This window comes from Pyrus communis, chromosome 13 (genome assembly GCF_963583255.1).
Source record: "Pyrus communis chromosome 13, drPyrComm1.1, whole genome shotgun sequence".
Taxonomy (NCBI): domain Eukaryota; kingdom Viridiplantae; phylum Streptophyta; class Magnoliopsida; order Rosales; family Rosaceae; genus Pyrus; species Pyrus communis.
Window position 1 is genome coordinate 5943208 of NC_084815.1, and position 8075 is coordinate 5951282.

The 8075-nt window shown below is 35.5% G+C and overlaps 1 pseudogene; it reads right to left on the bottom strand.

Moving 5' to 3' along the window:
• Nucleotides 1–2950: 2950 nt before the first annotated feature.
• LOC137713152 (putative disease resistance protein RGA1) lies at nucleotides 2951–5728 on the bottom strand (annotated as a pseudogene).
• Nucleotides 5729–8075: the final 2347 nt, after the last annotated feature.

Consider the following 8075-nt stretch of genomic DNA (forward strand, 5'->3'; position numbering starts at 1 on the left):
CATATAGGTTAGATATCTCTAATCTGGGTTCTATAAAAAGTCTCTGATCCAATTCGATTTTACTCTGATTCTTGATGATTACCCCTTATAGGAATTATATTACATATTTGCAGCTTCTCCGTTTAATTATTTCTGATGATTGGGTAGATCGGGAAGTTCCTTATTTTGAGTACGTTCCTACCTGCATTTGTAAGATATTGATTAATTATGAGAGCTGATTTTGGAGAAATTTTTAGTTGTGATGAGAACACAAGTGGTACATCACGTGTTTTAATAGGAGTGGTGGGAAATTTTATTTTTTAAGTTATTAACTTTTTAGCACACATATCCGACCATTTATATAGTGACATGTGGTGTACCATCCCGTGTACCGGTCACATTGAAAAATCTCTCCTAATTTTGAGCATGTTTCAACCTCTCCGTCTAAAATTTTGATGAATTTCTTCTATTTATTATGATATACTTCATCATTCATCATAATGCAATGATTACCGCTTCTACACGTTGGCACCACCATTTTATCATGATCATAATCATCATTTCAAATGATAAAAATTTAAAAATAAAAGTAATAGAATTATTATGGAAGAACTGGACCACATTGATTTGCGATATCCTTTTTCAAATATTAGATTGATCGATTTTCAATTTAAAAAATCATCTTAATGAGATAAGTGAATTTCAAAGCATATTTGTGATAAAAATCCAAACAAAATAAATAACAGAAATAACATGGTAGGCAACTCTTAAGGCTACAAGCCTACAATGGATGCGCTCTTCTTTACCAAACAAAAATGAAAAAAAATAAAACAGAGTTGGTAGGCCTTCATAATTTATTTTTAAAAGTATCACTCTTTCGGGCAATCCAATTAATATAATTGAGTTTATTTTTTAAAGTTCTTTTATAAACAGAATGCTTTTAATGATTCAATTTTTTTTTTTGGACATTAACAAACAAAATTGTTTCAAAATGTCTCAAAATAATCAAATTGGGAAGATTCACATAAGCATTTTAATTTCTCTTGACTACAATTGTATTATTTACCAATTTTAAGAGTTGAACTCAAAACGTTTCGTGTGAACATGAAATTTGTCTATAATTATTGAGTCATCCCGTGATGGTTGGTGGACCTTCATATTCAAGTCCTAAGGAACAAATAACACCTTAACTACACACGACATTATTTTATTAATTAGCCCAAGGCAACACAATTGGCGTGTCAAGGAGTGCATGCATGCTTATCTCCAATTTACCATACAATAATTTGTGTGTTATAAGGGAAAGATGAACCTTTGCATTAAGACCGCTAGAAAGTTTCGAAGTGAAAGTATTATTCACACTCATTTTTACTTATTACACGACACTTAATTTTTACCGTCGATTCGAATCGAATGAAATGAAAAAAAATAATAGACAAAAATTAATGAAAGTATTTGAAAGATAAAAATAAGTGGAAATAGCCTACCCTTTTCCGAATATATTTGGGATTTATTGATGTACGTGTAAAAAGTCTAATGGCGCACTTCGTCCAAATTCATAATGAGGAATCCGAATTCTCGCTGAATCCACTTCGTAAGGATTTTAGGATTTTAGGAATTCGAAAATTATATTTCGCTGAATCCACTTCGTAAAAAGTCTAATGGCTGCCAACGCAAATGCAAGCTCGGCCATCTTCTTTCTTTCTTTCTTTCTTTCGTTCGTTCTTTCTTTCTTGATGAGATAGAGGCACAGCGTTCTTGAAGAGACAACCAAGCAGAGGCCGAATCAATCTTGTTGACAATAATAGCAAGAACCTTGGGAGTAAGAGAACTAGTAATCCAGGAGAGAATCATGTAATCAGTTTGTATCCATTCACTATACAATGGATGGACTTTGTCTGTAAATTTGCCGTTGTCATCAAGAAGGAAAGCAGATGGGCATTGACTGTCACCGGTAACAAAGGAGAGGAGGTTGTGGCTGCGCAACAAGGGGAGAAACTGAGCACGCCAGAGGGGATAGTTGTTGCGGTCTAGTTTGATGGTGAGAAAGTTTGTAACAGAGGGAGCAGCAGCAGCAAAAGAGGAGGAAGAGGACGCTATAACTGTAAAGAATCGGAAAAATAAAATAAAATAAAATAAACTGTGAACCTTTGTCGTGAGACGTTGGCTCTTGATACCATGAAAGATATTATTTCTGAATCTCAACTCAATGAATGAGTGAGTCAATTATCATTGATATATATAGGATTACAAAGCAATCATGTAGAAGGATACAAAGACATAATTACAATCAGGTTTAGAAAAGAACTAGAAAACCCTAAAGAACTAGGAAACCCTCGCAGACAAGGCTGCCGCTCCCGTGTCCTTGGTGAAGTCAGATTCTTGGTTGGAAGTGGATAGAAGATCCTTGGTGGAGACGGACACCTTGGTGGACACGGACACTGGTTTATAAAGCTGGACCTAGTATATATAAAGCCTATCTTTTCCAGCTGCATTTTCCTTTCTCTTTGGTGCTTTTGAGAATTGGGTTTCGCCTTAAAGATTGTAGAGAGAATTGCATCTTTAACTTGAATGACAAGTAATTCAGGTCTTCAGCTTGTGCCGTATGGTTAGCCAGAATCTAACGGGGAGGCCCCCTCCGCCATGGCCAAGCTTTAACTGCAAGTTGTGACAATGGAACGGCTTTGTATGTGCCTAATTAAACGCTGAATTCCTCTCAAGTTTTACCTAGTTTGATGACGGTGAAAGCACCAACCGTCGGAGTTACTAGATTGGAGAATACCGCTTCTAAAAAACTTGAGCGTCCGAGAAACAAATAAGCAAGCAAAATAGTCAACTGCACATACACAAGTAGAGACACACAATGTGACTGATAAGGAAGGACTTTGATTAAAATGGAGTAATATTGCAATAAATAATTAAAATGGAGTAACATTTCAATAAATCAACATGACAATTTACATCGGCCGGAACGAAATACAAGCAACTCAAAAACAAGAAAAAGTCAGACAATATAAAACAAAGGCAAACAGAGAAAATAAGAGGCAGGCGGCTTTGAAGACAGCGACCTTGTTTCTATTCAAAAGAAACATTTGGAACATGAGAAATCTTTGGCCAATCACCTCCTGGATTGCGCTGGCATCTCCTCTCCAGCTCAGGACAATTTATGATCGTAACTTGTGTTAAGGCAGTGAGGCGATGCATCTCCTCGGGCAAAGACAACAGTTTGGGACATGATCTGAGGCCAAGTATTCTAAGCGATGTGAAACTCGTCAACCACTCAGGTAATGCCTCGAAATTCCCACAATCCCTAATAAACAAGACTTGTAGTGTGTTTGTGGCTCCTTGAAACCATTCAGGCAATATCGTCATTCGTGGTACTCCTTGAATCCACAATTTTTGGAGCCTTAGTGGAATTACCTGATAGTTTTCCATCACCAAATCAAGTTGTTCACAATTGCCTATGATTAGAGTGTGTAATGACGCAAGAAAAATCGTATCACGCGGCAAACACGTTAGATTACTGCACTTCCAAATAGAAAGATATCGAAGTGATGTCAAGCATCCCACTCCATTCTCTGGAAAACTTGATTGTTTTGTGGTTAATTCAAGCCATCTGAGGCTGATCAACTTTCTCATGTTTCTAGGCAACTCTTCAAGATTCACGCATTTATAGAAATTCAGAGTTTGTAAGCTCTGCAACTTACAAATCGAATTGGGTACTTGGGTGATTAGTTCATTTCCAGCCAAGTCCAGGCTTCTCAAATGCTTCAAAGAACCAATGGAAGTCGGCAACAATTCGCAAGGTGAATTGAATAACCTAAGCACCCGCAGATATTTGAATCTTGAAATGCAAGTGCTGAGGAAGGATTCATCAATATTTTCACATCTCTCTACTGCTACAGTCCGCACTTTATTCAACTTTTGCAAGGCTGTCGAAACATTTTGGCCACTTTCAAAAAATAAGAGATGTCTAACATTTTCAGAGATGCCTTTGGTCCCTGCAGAGTCTACTATCAAACTCTCACCTTGTGCGACTGATTGTACAAGGTCATGGATGAGATCATGCATATCAAATTCATAGAAGAAATAGTAATATTTAACATTTTGAAAGAAAGATCTCTGCCATAACTCTTTGAAATAAAGCTCACCAACATCTTCCAACTCCATATCCCCATGTTCACGAGATTCAAGGATTCCATGTGCCATCCAATCATTGATCAATACTCTGCTATTAAATTCAACGTAATTCTTTGGAAGAATTGAACAGCAAGCAAGTCATTGCTTCAAATGAGTGGGCAATTGATTATAACTCAATCTCAAGGCAGGTAGAATGTGACCAGCTCCCTCTCGTTCTAATTTCCATATCGCAGAATCTCTAATCAATTTCCACTCACGCTCATCAGTCTTTGAGTAAAGTTGACTCCCTAAGGTTTTCACAGCTAAGGGAACCCTTCCGCACTTTCTTACAATATCTTTTCCCATTTCATAGAGGCTTGGATGTTGTCTTTCTTGTCCTTCTTCAAATGCACATTTTACAAACAAAGATAAACTATCCTCAAAAGAGAGAACTTCTAAATTTATGTATGTTCCAACTGCGCCCATGATTGAAGCAACTGAGATATTCCGCGTCGTCACCAAAATCTTAGATCCTATCTTAGCCCCATCTTTCAACAAATCTCTCAACTCGCTCCATTTGATACGATCTTCGTTCCACACATCATCCAAGACAAGCAAAAATTTTTTATTTTTTAAAGCATCTCGTAGTTGTGCTTGCAACTGATCCAGAGACAACCCTTCACTGATCTGTGTACCTAATGCAGAGCCAAGGATCTCTTTTGTCAATCTAGTAACATCAAAGTCCACTGACACATACTGCCACATTCTTAATTCAAAACTCCCAACGACTTTCTCATCATTGTACACCAACTTGGCAAGTGTGGTCTTCCCTAAACCTCCGAATCCCACTATAGGAATAATAGACATATTCCTATTATCCCCACCTTGATGATCATCGCCTTGTACCATTAGAAGATCAACAATTTTATTTTTTTCTGTTTCTCTACCAATAACCTCCGAAGCAGGGACAAATGAGTGGGTTGTATTCCTGTTCTCCCTCACATGGTCACCGAGATGAGGGTGATGATGAACAGTGCGAAGATTAGCAAAATTCTTATCATCTTTAAGCTCATGTAACCGCTCTCTTATGTCCTTAATTTCATGACCTACTCGCAAGCGGAATGCAACTGGATTAGAGCGGGAAAAGAAACGGCGTACCTTTCTAGTTGTGCCACTGCCACGAACCACTTGTCTTCGCAAAGCTTCGCACTCAAACTCGTCCAACAGATCCTCTGCATCAAGGAACACATCATTAAGTTGTTGTAGCCAACTGCGTAGCTGCTTATTATGTTCCTGCTTCTCTTCGGCATCCAAGAGCACATCTCTAATGGTGGACATGGTGCGTCCAAGCCTTTGCGGATCCGCTTTAACGCCCCACGCCAAGCAAATCTCCTCAGAAGCAATGGAGATGAGCCTTTCAATGAGTTTGGCTGCCAACGCAAATGCAAGCTCGGCCATCTTCTTTCTTTCTTTCCTTCTTCTTTCGTTCGTTCTTTCTTTCTTGATGAGGTGAGTGCAGGGGAATAGAGATAGTATGAATAATAATGATGATGCTTCCTTATGATAAGTGGTCTAATGGCCAAGCACATTATGAGTTCACCTAACTTTTTGACGATGATGCATCCTTGTGATAAGTAGTCAATGGTGGGTCTAATGGCCCAGTTCCAGCTGGTTTCTTATCATAAGAAATTGAGTTGTTCAAGCACGTTATGAGTTCACCTTACTTTTTAGCTTAGAAAACTCACCTAAATTTTGTCAAACACACCCACACCGTAGCTACACACACACACATGGATTGTTAAATTTGACATGGATATATTCTCAAATCGAAAGAAAAGAATGTACCCATATAAGTTTAAAAATGAATTAGAGAAAAATTGAATAGATTTTATATAAACAAAAATGGTACATTTTACATATAACATATTGGTATATTTAAGAATGGGGACATTTTAAGATTAAAAATTTGAAAAAAAAAAATATACATGAATGGGTGCATAAAAGATTAAAAAATTGAAAACATTTTATAAAAAACTAATGGGTACAAACTTATTCTAATTTTTTATTTATTTTGGAAATGTTTTGAATTGAAAATTAGTTAGGAGTTTAATAAAGGTGTGAGTATTAAAATACTAAATCAATTATTAATTTTTATTTAAAAAAAAATTATGTAATTGATATGTAAATTCATCATTACATTAATGCTAGGGATTGGATCAAAATCTAAAAAATAATAAGGTTTCAATCAATGAACATTGGTAACTAGGGATTTGATACTAATTTTTCCGTAAAATAAGTATGAGATAGAGAGTTAATTAGAACGTACTGGACTCTATGTTCTTTCTTTGTTGTTTAATTCTGAGTCGTGTTTTGAGAGTACGGAATATATTGGGTTTGCCAGAGTTCGAAGATTGAAGTGCTTGGAATTCAGATTATTAGATTGTTGAATTTTGGGAGACGGACGCCTACCAAACTACAAGCACAAGAGTAAGTGCAAAATTCTCTTTAGGACATTGCATTTATGCAAGCCATCTATATTTTAACGACCCAAACCATCTATATTTTAGTATATCATTCATAGATCGTTCTTGCAAAAAATGAGACAAATCCGAAATCATTTGGACATTCATTTGTAGTGAAAAAAATAAACGAATACGATTCTACAAAGAAACACTAAATATAATCTGACAATCATATGGTTTCGGATTTGAGTGATTTTTGATAGACTTGATATTTGAGGTATGATGAATGCATATTTTAATGGGATAACTTGATATAGATCAAATTTTGTGAGCCATTAGTAGAATTAGTCCACTTCATTGAAATAGGTCCAATAATTAAAATTCCACGTATGCTTGTTTGTGGTTTGTACCATATTTACCCCTTAGGCTTACGAATTGTTATAAATACCCAAAATTTCTTTATTATGGGATTATTTGTCGTTTAACTAATCCCTTAATTGTAGGATTAGTTATAGCCATATAATCACCTCAACCCCCAGTCCGTTTCATCCCACCTTTTTTCCTTCTTCCAAACAATTCCCTCTATCAATCCTCCTCTTTTTTGTCTCTTCTTTTCATGGGTGATATTTTTGTGTTCTTCTCTCCAAATTCGTTCCTTTAACGAAGGTATATTATATCATATTTATATTTATATGTTCCGCCATGTAGGTTCCTAGCATTTTTCTTCCAATACAATAGGTAGTTTATTTTTGTTTTGCAAGTAGATTATATTTGCTTTGTAGGTATAAAGCATTTTTCTTCCTAAACAATAGGTAGGTAGTTACTAGATTATATCGGTTTTGTTTTCTTCATAAATAGTACTAGATAATATTTTAGTTTGAGTATTTAAATATTCAAAATTTAAAAACTGAATAAATGATAAAAAATTAAAGAATTTAAATATTTTTATCTGAAGGGGAAAAATTGATATCAAAATATGTAATTGGATAACTGGATTCAATCCCAAAAACTACCTATGTTGTTGGACCTAGATCCAAAAGCCCCTATTTTAATATCTATTTTATCCCAAAAGCTACATTTTCTTGTGATATGTTGGATTTAAATGAAAGAAATTACATGATTTTTTGCTTTTATAATTAAATTAATGAGTTGGAGAAAAATCAAATTATAATTCCTTGGTTTTAATTTAATCAGCTGATCTATTCTAATTTAAGTGACTATGCCTATGCCTTCGATTAAAGTATGTACATTATTAGGCTTTTGAAGATCCATGTGGCGTAAATTCATTTTCTTTTAACTTGTTTGCAGGTAACGAATTGGAATTAGTAGTTGGTGACATTAGCATATGACAATATCAAGAATCAAAAGCCTATGCCCTTAACCGAACCGACAAAAGAAAAGCTACATAGTTTCTTTCCCATTTCATAGGGTCAGTGTCGCACTAAATTAGAGAGAAAGATGGGAGTAATGGATGGCGTTTAGAGATGAAGTTTTAGTTTGAATGGAAAGGGAAAT